General features: G+C 47.6%; 1 protein-coding gene across 2 annotated transcripts in view; it reads left to right on the plus strand.

Moving 5' to 3' along the window:
• The first annotated feature begins 22,146 nt into the window (after nucleotides 1-22,146).
• SMAD2 (SMAD family member 2) overlaps nucleotides 22,147-22,688 on the plus strand; it is a 68,313-nt gene continuing 67,771 nt past the window's right edge. For both annotated transcript variants that reach the window (XM_006268946.4, XM_014593952.3), the window contains exon 1: nucleotides 22,147-22,236. The gene's annotated coding sequence lies outside the window, so the exon portion shown is untranslated. The remainder of the gene's footprint in view (nucleotides 22,237-22,688) is intronic.

Genomic DNA, 22,688 nt, shown 5'->3' on the forward strand with positions numbered 1-22,688 from the left:
CTCCTCTCCTTATCATATTTTGCTTGCATTTTGCATTCCTTTTCTTCCAGTTCCTCTTTTTGCTTTCTGTTCTTGTTCCAGCTTTTCACTTTTGAGCTCTTCTGTCTGTTCTTCTTCTTGTCTTTCCTGAAGCCCCTCTTCCCATTTGCCCTTCTCTAACAGGACAGCTGTTTCTGCATGTCTGTGGCTATTTCCTTCATCCATCATAACAGACTTTCCATCAAATACTGGTTTTGTAGACTGATCTGGAACCATTCATCCATTCCCAGTTGGTTGTCAAAGTTGCAATTTCTGATTTTGAGCTATGATCATCACCAGGAAACTTGACTGGCAGCTTTTTAGTATGTTCAACCTCAGGGATATTCCTCATGGCTGCTGCTTCTTTGTTGTGTCTCCAGTCCAACCTTTCTATATGGTCTGCTCCCACTATTTTGCACAGGTCACTACTTCTGGAGTTGGTGTTGCCAGATCTTGTGGGGTGCATTGTGGTGCTACAGGGCACCTCAAGAGATGATCCGTGGTTTGCTTCTCCTGACAAATGCATTGTGTTGTTGTGTAGAGGCCCCATGATTGCATGAAAAAGTTGCATCTGCCGAGACCCACACCCAGTCTGTTCAGGCTCCGCCATGCGTGCTGTTTGTAGTTGGAGCCGAATGCTAACTCCTCACTGGGGGTAATTCTTTGCTGGCTCTATTCAACAGCTTTGTAGCTGATAGTGGGTGGATCACAGGGGAATTGTCAGATTTAGGATTACCTGCATCTGGTATCCTGGAGGTGTTGTGTGACCCTATTGGTTGGAAATTAGGAGGAACTTTCTGAGGGTGGAATAGGTTACCTAGAGAAATTGTAGAGTCTCCATCCTTGGAAGTGTTCAAAAGCAGGCTGGAGAGACTCTTGGCTGGGATGACTTAGTCATGGATGATCCTCCCTTGAGCAGGGGGCTGGATTAGACCTACTTATCTGTGATATATGCATGAACTCTCATCCTGCAGGATCCCCAAGCACTGTGTGTACAGCATCAGTTGTAGGCAGTCATTTCTACGTCCAAGAGGAAGAGGCAGCACACACTGTTGAATAAGAGTGGTAAGAATAAGAGATTCTTGGCTAACCCCTTATCATGGAACATGCCAAGAGGTTTTACAGGGACATATACCACCATAATTTTTTTTAGCAGAGATTTACCCATAAAATAAACCTTATGGAATATGTTTCTATCAACATTTTATGCTCTAAGCAGTTGACCTGCTTTAGAAAAAAAAACAAACAATAAAATAAATTTAAAAAAAAAAATTGGGGGATGGACCCAATGATCTGTAAGGTCCCTTCCAGCCCCAAATGACTATGAAACTATGGAAGAATGAAGGAGTGGGATCTGACATTGTGGTTTTATGGAGTTAACAAATGACAAGCTTGCTGCGTAGACCAGTAAGATCTTTGCCAGCGTGCAGAAAGTATACCCATTAGCATCCCAAAACATGGTCTGACCAGACTAAAAGCCATTTCAGCCTTCTTACTTCCTTATACAAGACAATTCTTTCCTCTTCCATACTTTTCTTTGAGCAAGAGATGGTTTAGTAGATCTTAGATTTGCCTGGCTTTGCACAAGTCACATGAGTTACAGGAAGCCAACAGTAATCAAGGGAGTTGTTAATTTGACCACACATGTTAGACTTCTGGGCAGATCTAGTCGGCACCCTCCAGCGTGCCATGAGAAAAATCCCAGACTGCCTAGAGTCTGTGGGCAGAAACATGTGGCTACCTGCTCAGGAGCCTGTGTGCTTGGTTTAAAAAGGCAGACCCAGTGATGCACAAAGTAAGTTGTCAGGGCCTCTGATCAAGTATGGGCCAAGCACCTGAGCCACCACACCTGCCCTTGATCCCCAGCTAATGCAACTGCCCCAGTTCTCTGCAGCCAGATTTTAATTGAAAAAAAAATTTTTTTTAATTTCATATCTTAGGCCAAATCAGTTCTGAACTCTTTCGACTGAGCAGACCTCAGTAGTTCAAATCTGTGTGGCACTACCACCAGCAAGTATCTTTTTTCCCAGACTCTTCAGCTTGGGGCTTCAGATACTCCCAAATCCATGGCAGGCATCCTACGTGCAAGCCCCAAGCCCGGAGGCCTTGGAGTTCAGGTGCTCCCTAGTCTCTCTTGCCCCTAGCCGAGAGGCCTAAGGAGCAAGCCAGAGGGAAAGCCCGAGAGCAGTCCCCCATTGCTACAAATCACGCAGCCAAGACCTTTGCATTTGGAGGCATTTGTAGACCCTCACAGGGGTCAGCCTGCCAGCAGTGCAAAGGACAGGCCTTCACCATCTACCTACACCAAGTTATTCAAGGCTGAAAAGAAGAGCATTTCCCCTGCCAGGTAAGTAAAACCACCTGGGCTGAAAACCATCATGCTAACTCCCCTGCTGCTGAAAGTGCCACTAACCCCTTGCAGCCCCAGGTTTCATGCATGCCTTCAAAAAGCCTCAGTCTGTTCTGGTAAGCCTCAAGCCTCATGTTCACTGCTCTCCAGTTCTCTTGGCTCCTGACTTGGCTTTGGCTTTTCCTGGCCCTCATCTTGGATCTCCCCTGGACCTTGACACTGGCCCTGCTCTCCCTGGTTTCCCCAGCATCCTGATTTGGCTGATCATGATCCTCAGCCTTGGATTTTACTTAGCACTGGGTCTCTGACTCCTGGCTCCTGCCCTTGGTTTATGACTCAGACTGCGTCTCTTGGATCTCCCCTCTGTGCTGGTAACCAAACTGAGTTCCCTTGCCCTGCTGACCCCCAGGTTGTCCCCAGTGGCCTATCTTGACCAAAACCCTCCCAGAAGTAGGTTAAACCTGCATAGATAAGCCATGTGGCTACATCTGCTGCTTTAGTTGTCCAGTCTTAGTTGCAGATAAATATATTCCAAAAATATGTTTCTGTATAAATGAAGCTGAACTTTGGCCTTGGCTTTTGGTGTTGACCCTAAATCCATTGAACTTCCCTATCCCCAGGTTTGGTTGGTCCCCGATGATGCCTGTATAACTCAGCTCCTCGTACAGCAGAAAGTGTTCAATTAATGCCTTTTATGAGCCATCTGATGGCCTCCCCAGCATTTCCAGCTGTGACTCTAATCAGACTGTGTCAGCTCAAGACTGATAATCACATCAGGTGCTGTTGTGTCATCAGGCTCATGTAAAAGGCCAAAAAAAGAAGTGGAAAAACAGTGAGAAGTTCTCCTCTTATCCTTCTTGCATGTTAAAAGATTTTGGAACCCTTTCTGGCAGGCGATTGCTCAATATCCCTCTCCCTCTTGCCTGGGGAAAGAAATCCTTGCTAGATATTGGGAGGCTGGAGAAAAAAACTAATGAGCTGTTTCAACCAGCTGTTTTTCTAAGCAACTAAACTTCATTTTCAGATTAAAACCAAGCACAAAAATGCCTTGGCTTTTGCCTCTGACTTTGTCTAACAGCAGGAGCCCATTATCCAGTGTCATTATCTGTTAAATAACTGCAAAGTACCTGTTGATCACTGCAATAGCATGTGCTTAGAGAATGTTATGCGTCTGAGTTTTTGCCCTGAATGGATGGAGGGGACAAACTCTACCCCTCCCCCATCTTCCCAAAGCCTCTTAAAGCAAGAGTTGATTTATGAAATCACAGTTTTGTCTGATAATGCCTCTGATCCAATGATGGGGAAAGCTTGGAGAAAGGAAGATTCTGTTCTTTCTTTTCAGTCTTGCTTGTTTTGTGCATTTGGCAGCCCTGTCTTGTGTCTACATTGTTAGGCTGATGCTCAGCTGTGTCACCTTCATGCAGCAGGACACTTATCGAACCCACCCTGTGTGCTCCTCCATCGTGCCTCCAGGAGGAGGTACATCAGTAGCACCATTAGCAACACCCCACACCCCTCCAAAGTGGAGAGGAGCAGGCAGGCATGGATTCAGAGTGGAAAGAGCCAGACGTAAGGATATTTGCTAATATTGCTCTTTGGACCCCAAAAGTAGCCTGTCCAGGATACTGCTGTCCATTGCAGCTACCATCAACTACAGCTGAAGCACCACAGAGATTATCTGGGGTAGGAGGTAGCAGGAGGAAGCTAGTGACCCAGAAAAGTGGTGCAGTGAAAGAGGTGAAGGGGATGTCCATACTGTAGTGCAGGGGCGTACCGATACCCTGTGTAGCCACAGCAGCGCAAGGGTCAGCGCAGGCTGCAAAACCTCCCCAGGACCCTGGGTCAATGTGCAGGTAGCTGCCTCAGGCTGAACTCTGCTGCCATTGCTTAGAGTGGCTCCTGAACTAGCTGGTTTAAAGCTAGCTTGCATGCGTCTACGTGACCCACAAGCATGCCTCTGGACAGCAGTGTGGACAAAGCAGAAGAGTATTTCCTACAGGAACTCTCTTTTCTTTGGTTTAATTTCCTCAGGATTACGTCTGCAAGAACCAGAATTTCTACAGATTTGTCCCCCTCCTAGTAAGTTAAAGGAAAGTGGCCTGTGACAGGCCAAATTTAAGCCAAACATTGCAACAAAGGCAAGGCCACTTAAGATTTTGCCTTGCCACAATGCTGCACGTCTTGACTACCTGGAAAATTGCAGCAACAAAAGGGCTAGAGCTCTTCTCCTGGCTGCCAAATCCCAGCTCTGGTATCCAGTAGACTTTAGGGATATCATAGATGCAGTTTGGAGACAATTCTCAAGCACCAGGAGCTCAGTCCAGCAAACCCTCAATACCACGTTGACCATGCTCATTTTGCAGTACCCTCTAACACTCATTATGTTGGGGCAGAGTTACAGTTACTCCTCCCTGTACTGGGTGCTTTGCTCCTGTTTTGTAGTTGACTTGTGCAGACCACTCCTTTCCTTTCTTTTCCTTTCCTTTCCTTTCCTTTCCTTTCCTTTCCTTTCCTTTCCTTTCCTTTCCTTTCCGCTCCAGTGGATGGTGATGAAGACAGACACTTCTGAGAAGGTGGTACTGTCACTGCCCACCTGGTATATGCTATAAAGGCTTGTTTGCACTGCTGTCCTTGTACTCCTGGAAGATGATTTCTCTGGCATGTATGGAAACATATGGTGGGCATTTGCCCCTTCTATGCATTCCTTGCTCAGCCACGCAAGCTGCTGCTCTACATCTTGTTTTCATCTGTGTTTTCCCTCTGTTTATCTGCCCGGTGCGTCTCTCCTACATCTTCTAATGCTTTCCATTTTTGTCACTGTTTCTTTGCTTATTCCCTGCTGTGACATATATCAACAGCCTGGTTAAGTTCCAACTCTGATTGTTGCAACATATGCACTGTGGTTTCATTATTTTTGATGCTTAAAACTATATGATCTGTAAGAAGTTTGCCTGCAGCTGTGCCAAACTTGCTGGAAGAGGCTAACTAATATGAGAGCCTGGTTGCTTGTTGGTCTACAGCACTGTTTCTCAACCTTTTTAGACCCAAGGTACCCCTTGGAAAATGCCAGCTCTTGTCTGTCACTCTTTTTTTTCCTGATCACAGAAAGCTAATAGAGCAAATCTTCTGTTGCAAAGAACTCAAACCATAACAATCAGTGTTTTTGCCTCCATGGATTCCTATTTGACATCTCTTGTTTTATCTTGTGAACCATGTGGAGTTGTCTACACACCCACCAGTGAACACCCTTAAAAGCATCTCATGGCATGCCGTGGCAGTTTGGTTAAGCATCACTGGTCTATAGTTTCAGTTTGTTTGATTAGATGCATTGGAAAATATACTCTCATTTATCACATTTCCTTTGGGACAAATGATTTCCTAAAGCAGCTGAGATTTCAGTTCCATCCTGCCTTTCTTCAGCCGCCAGCTTGTAAGTGCTGATAAAATCGGATGCAGTCCTTGCCAGGGCTATCGTCAATGTAACCGCTCTGCCATGCAGTGTTTGTCCAAATTTCCATCTATTTCATCATTCATCTATGAGGCCTTAAAGAAACTCCGCTGTTCCCTGACCTCACTGTCTTTGTACTGCAGGAGGGAGTTGCTCAGAGCCATTGCCAAAGTGACTCAGTGCCCCTGGTCAGCCACAATGTGGAAATTAAACTGGTAAAAAAAAGGCTGTATACCCTGCTCCTTGCACCAGATGGGAACCATTGGGGGACTTTGGTGGCAACTAATCCCAGGGGCTGTGCCATGGGGTCTACCCCCGCCCCTGGCCACACCTGGAGCTGATTGGAGCTGGCCGACCAGGGCAGCAGGATAAAAAGTCCCTGGTTGGCAGCAGCAAGTGCTCCCAGGCAGCATGACGGGCCGAGACCACGGGGGTGGTACCCAGCAAGAAGGTGGCACAGCTGGGTGACCCTGGCTTGTGCACCAAGGGCTTTGCCATCAGCCAAGGGCTGGAGACCGAGCTGCAGGCTCCCTCAGCCACCACCACCACTGCCAAGGATGCAGGCGGTGCTGGGTGGCAGTGCCCTGCTGCTGAGACTGGGCTTCCTGTGCGGGCAGCCCTGCCTGCTCCCCTTCCTGCTGCCCAATGCCGAGCCCCTGCTGCCCTGGCCCTGGTACCAGGCCAACATCTTCGGTGAGCTGACATGGTCTGCCCTGCAATAGCCCACAGCCTCCTGCCACTCATAGCCACTGGGGATGTGTGGCTCTTGCACATGCACTCCTTCCCTATACCCCCTGCACATATGCACACACCCCACACACCCAGTGCTGGTGAGGGGGCATGCCAGGAGGGGTGAGGGTGCCAAAATACAAGTTCACCCAGGGTGTAATTTTCTGTAAGGCCATCTCTGTGTACAGACATCCCTCTGCTAAAGTATTAAATGTGGGGCAGTCATGTCTAGCTTAGAAGCAAGGTAATGGGCTCCTTTTGTGCAATTTTAAATGTATTTCGTTTAAGCGAATTGGATTTTGGAGGCATAAATATCATCAACTGAAAACTGGCTGACGGGACGGGTACATCTCCAAAAGTTTTTTGCAAATGGAGAATCATCATTCAATAAAGGGATTTCAAGTAAGTTCCTACAGAGAAAGATTTTATCTATAACTTGGAAGAAAATACGGACTAATTGCCGACAAAGGTTTTTGCAAGTTACAGTTTGGCAGAATGCTAAGTAATAATAAGCCAGTACTATAAAATGATCTTGATTGCACGATCAACGTGGCTAATTTAATGCATGGATTCTTTTTTAGCTGTATGGAAAGATGCATCTAGGAATCAAGGATGCATGTCAAAACCTTAGGCTCAGAAACTGTGTTCTGGAAAGTGGTACACTAAAAAAGAGCTGATGAAACTAAAGTGGTAAGCTAAAAAAGGACCATTTAATGTTGAAAACCAAGTGAGCATGAACCCTGTGTCATGTGGCAGCTGAAACAGCAACTGAGACCTTTGCGTGCATCACATGGAGCAGAACCAGGGAAGGGATATTTTCCCTGTGTACAGCGGGTGTAGGAATACGCTATTGCAGGAATGCTGTGTCCATTTCTGGTGCACGCCCACTTGAAAAAGGATGTTGACAAATTGGGAAGGATTCAGGAAAAAAGATCCAAGACTGACTTCAGATTTGGAAAACTTGCCTTCTGCTAAAGATGGATGAGAGGCTAAAGACTCTGAATGTATTTACTTTATCCAAGAGAAGGGTGAGAGGTGATTTTATCACAGTCTACAAATACCTACCGGACCAACAGATTTCTGACAGTTGACAGCTCGTTAATCTAGCAAGAGAGGCATAATAGAAGCCAACAGCTGGAAGCTGAAGCTAGACAAACTGCCCACAGAAATAAGGAAAGTTATGCATTTTTAACAGGGTGGATAATTAGCCACTGGCATCCCTTACCTTGGGACATGATGCATTCTCCATTTGCTTCAAATCTGTGAACTGAGACTGGGACTCTTAAAATGACATATAGAAGGTCAAATTGAAGATATAGATTTGATACTAGAATCACTTGGTGACATTTTCCAGCCTTTATGACAGTAGGTCAGACTCATTAGATGATCCTAATGGTTCCTTCTGGCTTGAAGGGACTCAATGAAATTGTTGGGGGTTTTTTTTGTTTTTTTCAGTATCGCTGAGACTGAATTTCCTCCTCTGTAATACAGGGGGTATTCCTCTAGCAGGGACGATGTGAAGATGTATTCGCTATTACCTGAAAGGAACTTTATAAATGCTACAGGGGAATTGTTATGCTTGTGGGGCAGAGTTGCGTAAGGATGGTGAGGAGATGTGCTGCCCAGTGACCCCCCCCCCCCCAATTCCAGGTCTTCCCAAGCCTATACAGCCCCCTGGGCCAACAAGGTTAAGGTACTCGCGTTTCTGGAGCAAGGTACATGCAAGAGACACGTGGCCAGTGTCCCATCCAGCTTCCTTGTAGTTTCTCAGTCTGAATGACCAAGTACCCCCTCCCAGGGGGGCGGACCTCTGACCAGATGTACCAGACTCGCACCTCTGGATCTGCTGTGGGGCATCTTATCTGTTCTCTCCCCGCACCCTCGTACTCCCTGCTGCTTGGAGACAAATCATGGCTCACAGTCTCTATAAGAGTTCCCTTTCTTATCTATGGCATGTATTCATGCAAGCTTTCCTGTTAGTTTCTTGCTGGTTGGCACAATGGGGAATGAATGGGAGAGCGTCAGTGCTAAAAGCATGCACTTCTATGGCCCGAGCTAAAGGGCTACGCTTGTCTAGTTGGGACCATGGACTTCCATCCTCTGTGGATTGGCACAGGGTGGGGGGACCTGTAATACATGCTCACCAGCTCACAGAGCTGCAGTCCTTGTTAAGCTCTAAATATTTTTTGGAGGGATGGAGATTTTTGCATAAGTCTATAATTCATCATGAAGCAGGCTAAGGTATGAAAGAAATAATGTGAGGTGGCTCAATAATAAAGCCCTTGCATAGTCTAAAGAAATCACTGTTACTATGGCACATTTTGTTTGCAATGCCTTCATCCACATAAAACTATTACTTTTTTCTTTCTATAAATAAAACGAAGTAGGAAAGATTTTCAAGGTCTTTGAATTCCCATGTGATGGTCTCTTTGTGTCCAGGGGCACACTATTCCTTTAAAAATATTTAAACGATCACTTAAAATAACATTCTTGGAGATGACTAAGTTTTGAAAAACAGAATATACCAGAACTGTAGCTAAAGCTTTGCAGGACTAAATCAGAGCAAAAAGTAAATTTCAATCCCAAATGATTCCACTTCTGAGAGTGAGTTGGTGAAGTATTTATATACGCAGAAATTGCTTCCATCCACCTCGACTACCAGACCTGCACAGATGGTATAGAAAACTGGGGTAAATCTCATTGAGACTAATCTACACAAACATATGTTTAATTGGCATAGTGCATCTTACACAGTATACAACAGAAACAGACTGTATTGCAATAACTGATCACACCATAAATTGGTTTATTTTGATCCTTCATACGGAGGCACAGACTATTTCCTTATCGTGTACAAATTGTTTGTCACTCTGATATTACTCACCTTCACAAGGATGAGTTGCAAGCTGGGGAGCCTGATGTGTTGTAAAATGTGCCAGGTGGTTTATGTCCTCATCAGCTATCTTTATCATGTGTCATTCCTATATGAGTGTGCCTGAAAACTTTCAAATAAAGACTTTTTTTTGCAAACATCTAGTTGGTCTAATAAAAGATATCACCTCTGCCACAAGTTCTGACGACTTTTGGCTGTAGACCCATATGGCTACAACCTGTATCTGATTCCTTTATCTTATAACTATGAATTGAATCCAATGTGCTGAAGGGAGGAAAAAAGCAACAAAGATGAGATAAAGATTAATCAAGTTAAAGCCCTGATTACGCCAACGTTGATTTATTGCTGAATGCTGGTGTGCACGCAGGTAGTTTTACTGACTTTGATAAGCCTACTGGGGCACATAACGTTGGGCACGTGAAGTAAATTCACTGAACTAAGACCTGACATTATGTCAGAAGAGATGCCAGTCACCTCCAAATCCTGCCTACTTACAAATGATTTGTTTATTTAAAGCAATTTTGGCAAATTTGTCCAACCCCCTGGGTAAATATTAATGTTTCATTTTAATGGATGCTTATTTTGGTTTAGCAGGAACTTTGTTCTTAATTAACATCAGCTAAAAACAAAATAAACCATCAAAATCAGTGCAAATGTATGGGTTTATGAACCATTTCCCATGAGCTGCTTGGTAGTCACTTCCTATATGCATGCTCTTTTCCAGCAGTAAAGTGTAGTAGCTTACCCCTCAGTGAAAAAGGAGTTACTGTGGTTAGTTCCCATGGGTTAGGTTTGACAACTGTATGACTGATACTGCCCTGCCCCCTTGAACACTGTAGGAAATTGTTCATATAGCCGTGTACACTGAGGATACGGACATAGCATTTTAATAACTGATTTCAAGTCACCCCTCTAGTTGATCTAGTGTAAATGTGTTTTGTATAGACGAGGATTTAGGAAGTAAATTAAGATAGTCAAATGAATTTGCCTGAGAAATATACAGTATGAATTAGGAATGGCAATAAATATACTGAATTCTTTTCACTTGGTTTTTAATTTCTTACACTAGAGGCCTCCTTAATCCAACTGTTTCACCTAATCCCCGGTATTCAACAATTAACTTCCTTATTATGCATTGTAACATCAGCTGTGACTGGTTTGTGTTTCAGAACTTCAGGGCCATAAGGCATGGCTTAATACCTCTTTATTATTAATATTTTAGCTACTATGAATCCTGTATTTACATAATGCCATTATGTGTGCATTGTGCTTTGTAGATAGTGGAGTGATGTGCCCCCTCCCTTGGAGATTATAGAAGCATAAGGAGCCCGGTCTTCAAATTAAACGTCCCAGTGGACCGGGGAGGGGAAAGGGACATCAAGGCTTAGGTTAGGGCTGTTTAATTCCCGGAGAGTGGAGTCTTCCCTGTCATGCAAGCAGCCTGGCTCCTCTCCCCCACAATCCCCTTCCACGTGGGCAGTGGTTTTCTGCTGCCCTGCTCTGCCCCCAAGAGCAGGGCAGGAGTGGAAACCAGAGCAGCAGGAGCAATGGGGGAGCAGTAGCAAGGTGGGAGCCCTCCAGCTGCATGTTAAAACATCACCGGCTGCTTGTGGCCCAAGGGCCACCAGTTGGCTTAGTGTAAAGGTTCTCAAATTTTTCACGTGTGTTACTATGCCCCACTCCTTCATCTGCAATTGCAGGAGCTGTATCTTCTTTCATTTTCAATTGCTTACCAGTTCCCTGTGAAACTACACATGATAGTAGGAAGGTATTTGATGTGGTTTCAGAAGAGCTGGTCAACACCTGAACTTCAGTCAAATCTTGACTTAGGTGTTATAAAATAGCTGTCTTCTGCTCCTGTTTGTTCCAGTAGTTTGTCCCAGTGAGGTTGCAATAAGCATTACATTCTTTTTTTTAATTTAGCTAATCTAGGTAGGGTAGTTTGAGAGATCCAAAGCTCTTTCATGAAATATTTTCCGCCCTTGAATGAGGTTAAGGACCACTTCTCTTCCTCTTCACAATGGCAGAACAGCTGTGTGGCATAACAGCTGAATAGCAGCAAAGTTACTGAAGTCAAGTCATACAACCCTTTATTGTTTATAGGCAAAGATGGTTTAATGACTTATTTAACCCTCTATTGGTTCTGTCCTAGAAAATTATACAACATATGGTTGTAATCCTGGAAACTCTTATGCAAAGGGAGGTGGTTTAGCCTTTATATAACCCTTTATCAGACATGGAAGGGGCAGTTTAATCCTTAGTCATGGAGGAGGGGTTTAATGCTATTACTTCACCCTTTGTGAGCAACAGAGGGGGAGATGGCTTAGCTCAGCTGCACCAGCTCTTGTAAACAATGCAATCCTGCAAGACCACAAAGAGTTGCAACCTTCATGGTCTTTGGAGGAAGTAATGAGAGAAACACTCCCCTTCACAATGCACAGTTCCAGTTCCAGTGTCTCCAGGGACCGCTTTTGCTATTTCTGTGTGTTTCGTAACCCTTAGCTGGCTTGTAGAGGGAAGAGAAACTACCTTTCAAGTCATTCCTGAGATAAGATAATGGGGAGCCTGACCAGTGCCACTTAAGACAAGTTAAAAACAGAATCCAGATCTCTTAACAGAATGGGATTGTATTTCATCTGCTTTGTCGCACAACCTTCTGGAAGGGACATGCCAAGGTCCATAGCTCTAATGTGATCTGTGTCACCCTCGACTAGTTACCCTGCCCCCCTCTCCATACCCTACCATCCACCCCCCCCCTTCCTCTTCCCCCTCATTCATGACTCCATCACTCCTTCCAAGAGAGTGATAAATGGCAGAGGCTTATTTTTCTTCCACCCTGAGGTCCCAGGTTCACTGCCCATAGATGACCTAAACAGGGTAACAGCTATATTTGGCTCTGCTGCTTGCAGCCACTAGATAACAATCTGCTCCCAGAGGTTATGAACAGCTTCGTAGTCAGATGCAGAACAGAAATGAAGCAAACCCAGAACGATTCACCCAAGAAGTGGGGGGAAAGCATGAAAATACAAAGAATAAAATGCACCAAGCTTTTTTTATAAAAGCAAAGTACAAATACAAAGCAGAGGCAATAGCAATGTAAAGGGGCAGGGCCGGCGTGATTAAAAAATTCCTGCGTGTAAGGTCATGGGCAATAATTTTGGAAAGAAAACTCATTTTTGCCAAAGCTTTTACCTGCAGAAGAAAATAATAATGACACTATATCAAGGAAGTGAACAGTAACTCAAGGGATGAGACATCGTGTGCATCTTTACATTAATGTACTATAAATGACTATCAGCAGATGCAAAGATACAGCCGAAAATCAAATGCCAAATAGATGGGGGGCATCGGTAAATATGCTAGGCTACAAAGACTTCCTCAGCAGTATGCAAGAGAAGAGTACAGAATGGCAACCTATCAAAGCCAAAGAATAAAGGATGGCACGACTATAATACAGATTGGACCATGTAAATTATAAGCAGAATATCAAGGGAAAATCTGCAGACTGGAATTTCAGGTCATACAAACAACACAGAAGCTACTGGTTACAGCTACGAAGAGTAATGTCTCAATCTGGTTTGTGCAAAACATTAAAACAGAAGGAACAATTCATAAAACGGACACAAAAACAAAATAAAACGTACAAGTCTAAAGCAAGGCTGCAAAAAGACTGCCAAAACATTTTGGAAGACTTCATTGCTGACCTCCCACAGCCATACCCTGATCCTGAAAAGTAAGTTTTCACACCAAGACTATTAAATAGCTTCCAAATTCTAGCCGTTTCTGAACCAATCTGACCAAATTTCTACTTTAGGGTACAGACACACAGCACATGCACACTAGTGATGGTTTGTACGTTGATGTAAGTCACATCAGTGTCCAGAACAGACAGAGGACCAGCTCTCCAGAGGTGGTTGCCTGCAGCAAGCTGAACAACAACGACTCACGTCTAGGTGATGGGGGAAGCTAGTAATAACCTGTATGCACTGAGCAAACATGTACCTCCCAATGAAGCTGACTACGGATGAAGACACGTGACCTGTCCAGCAGCATATATGGTATTTCCTTGCTTACCACATGCACTGTTTCCCAAAAAATCAGCCCTCCAAAACTGGGGTGCATGTCTTAAGAAGGGGAACTGATTTTTCTTTGCTGGAATAAAAACGTGGAGATGATGTGCTTTAATAGTGTCTGTCTGGCCCAGCAGGCTGCAGAGGAGGAGTTCAGTGTTAACCCTTTCATGATCACCAAGAAATTGGTAATAGCCTTTGGCCAAGCAGCTGCTACCAATTCTTTAAGATCTGTGAGAGTTTTAACGCAGTAACTTGTGCCTAAAATAACCATTAAGTTGGTTGAGAGTGAGCAGGCTATTGCATGTAGTTGGGCATGACTGGAAAAATCTTTTTTTCATTCTGCCTTCAAAAAAGCAAGGTGCATGCCTTATTTAGCTGTGTGTGTATGTGAGAAAATATGGTAGATACCTCTGACTTGCAAAGGAATAATTTAACCCCCAAATGGAGTGGCATATTCCAGTATAAGGCTGTATGTCATGTGTCTATCCATATTTAAATGAGCGTAAACCCTTGGATGTGGGCGAAACCCTGAGGCAACTGCTGGACAAAGAAAGAGCAGCATAGAAATGTTTGCCTCAACACAATGCAGTCACTACCAAGGAGCTGGTGACCAATTCTCCCATCCCAAAATGTTGCGATTCGGAGGAAACAACCACATAACACAAAAAATAACAATTAAACTAGACTTGTAGGATTGCTCAAAAAGTGGGATATGAGGTAACTTGCCTGTTGAGGCCTTTATCGCCAAGGGAACAATTGTTGTGCCCAAAATTGAAAAGAAATGTCTTGCAACATAGTGTTTGTGTGTGAAAAGTTTGACTAATACATTTAGGACAGGAAATCATTTAAATAGGAAGTGACTGTAAACCACCAGAGAGCATTTTTCAAAGCCATTGGTAATACCCTGAGTACATGCTTCTGAAACAGCAGAGAGGCATCTCACAAACACACTGCAAGAAAGATCTATGTAGCTGACTTCTCATCCAGTCTTTAGCTTGCAAATATGGCAAGATTGTGATTCTCAACCTGAAAGAAATCTGGAGAACACAAAGAATCACCCAAATCAGTACTAGGATGATAGCAAGGCAGGGTCTAGAAAGAACTGGGGAACAAACAGCATAGGATAAAGATGTACAGGTGTTCATGCCCATCTTTCTGTTAGAAGAACCAGACCCTAGTGGACACGCATAGTGCTTTCCACATATACTGGAGTTGATATAAGCATCATGTAGAGAGGCAGTCATATCCCAACATCTGAATCCTTGGGAACCGATCAGAAATATGCAGTGCCACTCTGGAGCAGAAGTGTGTCTCTGGAAAGCTGCATGACATACATTGGCCGAACGTGAAACTGGAGACAAAGGGAGAGATGGTGATCTTGGTGGGAAAAATGTATGCCAGGCAGCAAAAAAAATAGTGAAAATACACCGCAAACTCAACAAATCTCAGAGCAAAGGAGGAATGGACCTTTTCAGTGCAAAGCACATACGATACCTTGGTATTGTGGACTCCTGCTCACTCTTCTTGGGAGCAGAGCAGCTGTCAGACACTACTACAGTGACCATCCAAGATAAAGCAATGAAGCGTTTCAGCAGCTTGGCTTCATAAACTGTGCATCTTCAGACAAGCATAGTTTATCTGTGATTGAGATTGCATTGCTACTCCCCAGCCACTTGAATGACAGAGATTGAATAGGCAGTTATAATCTCTCAGGTTCCATTAAGGAAAGCTGCGCAAAGGAAACCAAATATATGGCAAGTCATTCTTGAAGGAGGAAACCCTCCACGATAGCAGCCTGGTGCAGTGCTTGGTGTCACAGCATGTGGAGATCCAGCATTATTACAGCTGGCAGTACTGAAAGGAGGAAAAGGCGAAACGGGGAGAGAGATGCACAGAGCATTTCTACCCTGTCAAAGGACCACACTATGGAGGGCTACAGAGAAACGTGGTGTACCCCTGTACAGTGCATCCCAAAAAAGATCAAACACAGGTATCTTTGGGCGGTGCTGGACCCTTGTCAATCAGCTCTCTCCCTCTGGTGTACTCCCAGCATCACACAGGCACATCACTCTTTGTATTCATTCTGGTGTGTACTAGCCATGGCATGGGCATGCGTGCAGGGTTTCCTCGTGTGGTCTTTTAATGTTGTAGACATGCCCGCAAGGATCAAAGCTTAATATGAGAGACAAGGGAAGGCTGTCTCAGCCCTACAGGGGGACACCCTGTTAAGATCAAATTATTTCCCCAGGACAGACCCTGTGTTGAACAGATCCATCGTTCTTGATATGGTGTTGCAGTGGGTTGGCATATATTTAACCCAGACCAGGCACACATTAGCCACTCTGAAGAGGAGAGAAAGATGTGAACAAGGAGGACCATCAAACACTTGTTCTGCTGAGATTTCATCAGCTGGATAGGGGAAGAGTTAGGCATTAGAGCAGGCTTTCAGAACATCACAAGGTAAGAGGAATCCAGTGCAAGGCAGTGCCTTGTCAGCACGCGAAAAACTTGCACTCGTTCCCATGTGATACCAAGCTTCCTGGCAGACACAGGGACAGAGCTCAGGCAGCAGTGAGCAGTGCCGAGGACTGCATGGTCGAAAGGATTCCCAAGAGCCATAAACATTTCTGAGCTAAGGGATCAGGCAAGTCTCCAAGTACCCAGAGCTGAAGACTAAGGGCCCCATGTCTGCTGCCAGGCTGCCCACTGCCTGCAAATTGTCCAGATCAGCAGCAGACGTGTATGCCTTTTGGATTAGCTGCTTGTGCATGCAAATGCGTGAGCAGCTGGGGTTTCTTGCTGTGCCTGGAAGCTGCCATGGGCAGATGTGAGCAACGCTCCCTCTACTGTGGCTGAACCTTTTGTGCAGGGACTGCCAATTCCCACCCTCCTGTACCAACACATGCCAACTTCCCATCCTCCAGCGTGGGGCCACCCGCCAGCTTTGATAGCCTTGCATCTGTATTTGGCACCCTGGCAGCTACTATGCTTTGTGCACTCCCTTCCCCCCCACCTCTGGATGTGCCACACCAAAAAGCAAAGCTTTGTGCTGCAGTTAGCCGTATATTATAGCAATGTGCCTCTGGGGTTCCTAGCAGAAACTAAAGAGCAAGAAGCAGCATTTCGCTCCATCCCTGTACACACCATAGATGAGCCAGTACAGATGGCTTATACCCATGCCATCGGTTCCACCCATGCACAAGACCACATGACATTTTTTCAGATAGCTAGAGCAGGAAAAGGTGCCAATCGCTGGTGATAAGCTTTTATAGCCCAGCAGGCCTGGACCATGTCTGCCTGGGAGATAAACTGGAAGGGTATAGGAAGTGTTTTTGCCAAGCTGTAATGTTGCTGGGGGGGTGGCAGGCTTACTCTTGTTGCTGAACATGAAGCTGCCCCCTTGCATTCGTGCAGGCCCTTTGGAGGCACCATCTCAACGGACCGTAGCAAGGTATATCTACCATGGCTCCCCCAGGCATTTGCTAAAAGGTTTTTTTTCCTGTTTTTAAAAACATGCTGCTGGGACTTATACTCTAAGGTCAGGGTTAACCAACACAACCCCGACCTGCAGAAGAGCACAGAAGCACAAGGGATCACCAGCTTGGTGCCATGTTGCTCCCTGGCGCCCCATGTGCTGACACCGTTTGTGGAGTGGCCTGCATGACAAGGTGCAGAATGTGCAGCACTTCTGCTCACACCAAGGCAGGGGACCCCCTTTGTGTATCAGAGGAGTGCAGACCACTTGGCAGCAAGGTGAGGGTTCACACCAGCAGTTTGCCCTTGTGAACCATAAACTCTTGCAAACACAGTGAAGGAGCCTTCCTCTTTCTCAGGGTAGCTAGCCACCAACCCAAGGTCTCCTAAGACTGAGAAGAGGCTCTGGAGGTGGCATCCTGGAAAATATGGGATGAGTGAGTCTTTATCTCTGAAATGAAGGAAACCAAGCATGGAAGAAAAACCTTTTGTCACCAGTCTTGGCTTTTAGGCTTGGCACATGCTGCTCTCAGACTTTCAAGGGTGCAATCAATAACAACTGAGGAGCATCTTGTTATCCTTAGGGCCAGGAAGAAGCACTGCAGGAACGAGCTGTTAGGAAACATGGTCAGCCCCTCTGCTGAGCAAATCAGGACTCCAGGTATCTGGAGAGTGCATGGAGTGACACCAGCAGCACTGCTGGAGGGAGTGACAGTTGCGGAGAGAATCTTGAGCCAGTTGCAGGAGCTACCACAGAGGAAGCTGGCCATGAAAACGAAGACCATGCCTGTCACGCAGGAGCGGTAATATCCAGTTCAAACAGCAGATGCCATGTGCCTCAAACATTCAGTGTTCCTGGAGTCCTGAACAAGGCTCAGCACTCAGTTGCCTTCTATTGTCATCCCCTTGCCAGCCACCACCTGTCCCCAGCCCGGTTGCGCTTCTTCCCCATACTGCAACCACTTGAGAACCCTTCGGCACTGGAAATAGCATGCAGGCAACAGGACATCTGCCAAGACTTCTCCCTGGCTGACAGGGTAAGCAGCCCCGTGGGGGAGCTCGTTGCTTCGATCCTTCTAGCTCTTGCTTTCCCAGCATTCCAGGTGCCAGGGCCCCTCGCCTTACACAGGGGGTGTGTCTACATGAGACAGTTTACTGTGCAGTAGAGCAAATTACTGCATAGTCAGCATCACTGTCTACACGTGCAGACCCTTACTGCTCTGTAATTTGCTCTACTCAGCAGTTAATTTGCTACTTGCAAATGCAAATAGCAGATTAACTGATGAGTAATTTCTGCAGAGTAAGGCACATGTAGATGGTTGACCAGGAGCAAATTTGCTCCCAGGCAGCAGGAGGCAGGAGATTGCTCCCTGCCTCTGGGAGCTGCTGGCTGCCAGGGCAGACTCTACTAGTGGAGCCCAGGTGGGGTGCCTAGAAGCAGGGACCTCCTGGCCTTAGAGTAAATTACTCTGGAGTACACCCATCTAGCAGCATATGCATGTGTAGACAAACCCAGGGAACAGCAGATTCTCTTCACATTGGAGCTTGGCCCAGCACAAAGACTGAAGAGCTCCTGGGCCCATGAAGCTTGCATTAGTAGATTTTCCTGCATTTGTGTAGAGTTTGTTTTCCCTACCTGTCCATGTCTGATCCCTGTTGCACTTGCTGAACTCTACAGTCCAGGTATCTCTGCTTAGCTGTGCCTTTCTTCTTTGTGGTGGTTTCAAAGCTTTATGGTTCATTTCTTCCAGCAAATACATATGTCAGCCCAGGAACAAGATCCCCACACTGTTGCTCTGTATGTGTGTGTGGCAGATTGGCCAAGTCCATTTGCACTACAGGTAATTTAAGGGGGCCCCACACAACAGATCCACATTTTCAGGACCTGAGGAAAGACTAAACCAGCCTCTGGCCTCAGCTGTCCAACCCTTGTGCAGCCCCTCATCCTTATTCCTGCAGATGCTGGGCAGGACACAGCAGGTACTGGCTAGCTGCCTCTAGCCTGATGCCAACCGAGTACAGCAGGTGCCACCTGGCCTTCTGCTGCCTGAGGGCATGCTGAGCTGTTGTTCTCAGGAGCAGGTTAGGCAGTCACTGCATTTCAGTGACGCTGTTGATCTCTGTGCTGCCAGAAATTCTAGCAAATCTCCTTTTCTTCATCAGTGTAAGTGAGGGGCTATTGAAAAGTCTAGTGTTGTTCACTGTTGCCATGATGTTCTGCTTCAACATGGATAAATCTCCAGTGATGGTTGACCAGGCTGTTAAGCATGACCCATTGCATCCTACAGATAAACTCTTAAGGCCTGGTGGGGAAGCAAAAAATAGGAATATGTTTTCTGTCAATCACTTCTGTGCAAGATCATGGGTTCAAAGCTGTTGATAATCTGAGATTAGCACACCTCAAACATGCAGGAAGAGTGTTTTTGGGGGCCTTTTGTGGCAGTGCACTTATACACAGCAGCACCAATAGCAGATCTGCCCCCACCAAATTGGTTCTTCATGGATCAGCACCAGTTGACAGGGGTTCATAGCTTCCAGACAGTGCTTGCCACATATTTCTCCGTAGACCTCAGGGAGAATGGCCTCTGCAGTTCTGGAGTCGGCTCTGCATATAATTGCAGCACAGCGGTCTTCTGCATCCTGAAGTTCTCCCACCACTGCTGGTGGTCCTGTGCCTGCAGCACAGTCCCAATCTCAGTTTGCTTCCCACATCAAGAACTGGAGGTCCGCAGACTGGCAATGACTTGAGACCAAGCAAAAGCTCTTGGCACCTAGATAGCCTCATCTTTGGGTGGAACAGCCTGCACAGGTCAGTTAAGTGTCATGCGATGGGATGGTCCATCTCAGCCCTTGGGTGCTGTGCCTGCCATGGCAAAATTTGCTCACTATACAGATGAAGGCTTGAAGTGAAGCGCGCACACAGCCATGGGAAGCTAGAAGTGGCCTTGTAATCCAGTGAATGGATATAGCACGTTAAGTTGATGAGGTCAGAATGCATCCAGGCTACGCTCTTCAGTTTGAAAATGGCACTGTTCCTTTTAAAAAGAGGATGCCAGGTCAATCTGGGGATTTTTTTTGTAGTCGAATCATGGACAATAAACCTGGAGACTTTCAGGCATGCTCCTCCCAAAGTCCCACTATGCTGCAAAGGGATACTTCATCCATTCCTCACTTGATGTAGCTTGGAGCACGCTCAGGTTTTCACGCATGTGCTCTCATTTGTAGCAAACTGAACACAACGGTGTCATTATACACAACTGTCATGGAGCTGATTTGCTCATGGTTTATGCCTTGAGGCTGGCCTTTCAAGAGCTGAGGCTTTCGAAGGACTTGAGAGAGCTGTAGGGGTGAACTGGAGAATGAAGCCTGGACAGCGTGCGATGTTGGCTCGCTCTGCTTTTTTAGGCTTTACTGCTGAACATAGGGTAGAAAGCTGGGCGTGAAGCCTGCCCAGCTCAGCAGGGATTAGAAATGCTTCCCATCTAATGGATCTAATGCATTTTAACAGGATCTGAAGGGGGCGGGACAGGGACGTGGCTCTCCAGAGGATCCAGTTATGCTTACTATGACTTTTATTGAAGCGGGGTTGGGGGACGGGGGCAACCTCGTGCTCCCTGCCTATATCAGGCCCTAGGAAGACTGGGCGAGAACAGCTGGGAGGGCTGCGGAGGCTTTCCCACAGCTCTGTAGGGGTGTTTATACCGGGCCCTGATGGCAGGCAGGGGCTGATCCAGAGGGGCCCCAGATGTTAACTGCCCTACATCCGTCTCCCCGCAAGGGAAGAGATGGCTTTGCCCCCCCTCTTAACTTTTTCCTAGCCAAAGGCAGCTCCATTTAACCCCTGATTGGCCAAGGGGGAGAGGTAGCTTCACCTCCACGTAACCCTTTATTAAGGAGACCGCTTTGCCCCGACTCCAGGGCAGGTCCAGGGGGTGCAGTGCTACAGTCACATCCCGCTCTTGATTCCTGTTCCACCCAAAGCTTAAAACCAACTGCCTGGCAATGGCTGCAGCTTGTCTATGGCTTCAAAGTTTATTATATTCCGAGTCCTTCTCAACTCTTCCTTTCGCAGGCGTTACAGACCCCCTCTCCCGTGGTCTTCACCTTCTGCTAATCGAGCCAACCTTTCTTCTGCAATTCTGCTGCCTGCTCCCGGTAACGGCGCTCCTGTTTCACAGCCCGGCAGGCTGGTTTGAACTCCATTAAAAAACACCGAGTTGCCGATCAATAGCAGCGGTATGAAGCGTTTACACTCTGGATTTTATGCGGTGGTTTGGACAGGGATGATCCTGCCTTGGGCAGCCGCTTGGCTTCGATGACCGCGAGACCTCTCTTGCAGCCCCACTTCACCCCTCATTGGTGGAGGTGAGGGGGCTTCACCCCCACTCAACCCCTCATTGGCTGAGGAGAGGGGACTTCACCCTCACTTAACCCCTCATTGGTGGAGGAGAGGGGGATTTGCCCCCACTTAACCCCTCATTGGCTGAGGGCAGGGGCCCACTTAACCCCTCATTGGCCAAGGGGGAGGGGGCTTTACCTCCACTTAACCCCTCATTGGCCAAGGGGGAGGGGGCTTTACCTCCACTTAACCCCTCATTGGCTGAGGACAGGGGCCCAACTTAACGCCTCATTGGCCAAGGGGGAGGGGGAGCCCCCTATTGGCCAAAGGGGAGGGAGCTTCGCCTCCACTTAACCCCTCCTTGGCGGAGGGGGGGCGCTGCTTTGTCCCCGTCACGGCGCGGCGCGGAGCGGCGCGGAGGGATACGTGCCGGCGGCAGCGGAGGGATCGCGGCCCCCGGCCCCGGTGCGGCTGCGTGCCTGCGCGACAACCAAACTACCAGCAAACTCTCCCCTCCCCCACCCCGCGTCCCGGCCGGCGCAACCACCCCCACCCAACGGGCGCGCGGGGAGAGACACCCGCGCCCGCCAATCAGCGTACGCCGCTCCCCGCCCTCGCGCCTGCCCCCACCGGGAGGAGGTTGGGAAGCGGCCTCTCATCCCTCGCGCCCATTGGCCACCGGGTCCGCCAATCCCCCTGCTCGGGGGAGGCCCCGCCTAGCGCCCCTCGGCCAATCGCGGCTCGCGCTGTTTCGCAACGGACCGGCGGCGCAGCCAATCGGCCGCCCGGCTCCGGGCGCCACGGGTCCTGTGGCGGCCAATGGCGGCCGAGGGGGCGGGTGCCAGGAGGAAGCCAGCGACCGAGCGAGCTGGAGGGAGGGAGGCGGGAGCGGCGCCGCTGGCGGAGGCGCAGGTCGGTGTCGGGCGGCGGCGGCCGGGGTGGGGCGGCGGACCGGACTGGGCCGCGCGGTGGGGGGCGTCTGCGGGCCTCGCTCCGACCCCCCCGCTCCTCCCTGCTGAGGGGCGCGGCCCCGCCCCCTCCCCCCGCGGGGCCGCGTCACTCGCGCGTGCGAGCGCCCGCCTGCCCCCCCCCCCCCCCGGGTCCCAGCGCCGACCCCTCTCGGGGGGAGGGGCTGCACCGCCCCCCCGCAGTGGGGGGGGGGGTGCTCTGTATGAATCACACATATATATAAAATGTGTGTGTGTATATATACACACATGTACACACACACACACACACACATATATATATATATATATATATATACACACACACACCACCCCTCCCCCCCGCTGTGTCAGGCGTGGGGGGATGCGCTGGCACGCGAGAGGCCGAGGTGAGGCGAGATGCGGTGGGTTTCCTCG

Source organism: Alligator mississippiensis, chromosome 3 (genome assembly GCF_030867095.1).
Source record: "Alligator mississippiensis isolate rAllMis1 chromosome 3, rAllMis1, whole genome shotgun sequence".
Lineage (NCBI taxonomy): Eukaryota > Metazoa > Chordata > Crocodylia > Alligatoridae > Alligator > Alligator mississippiensis.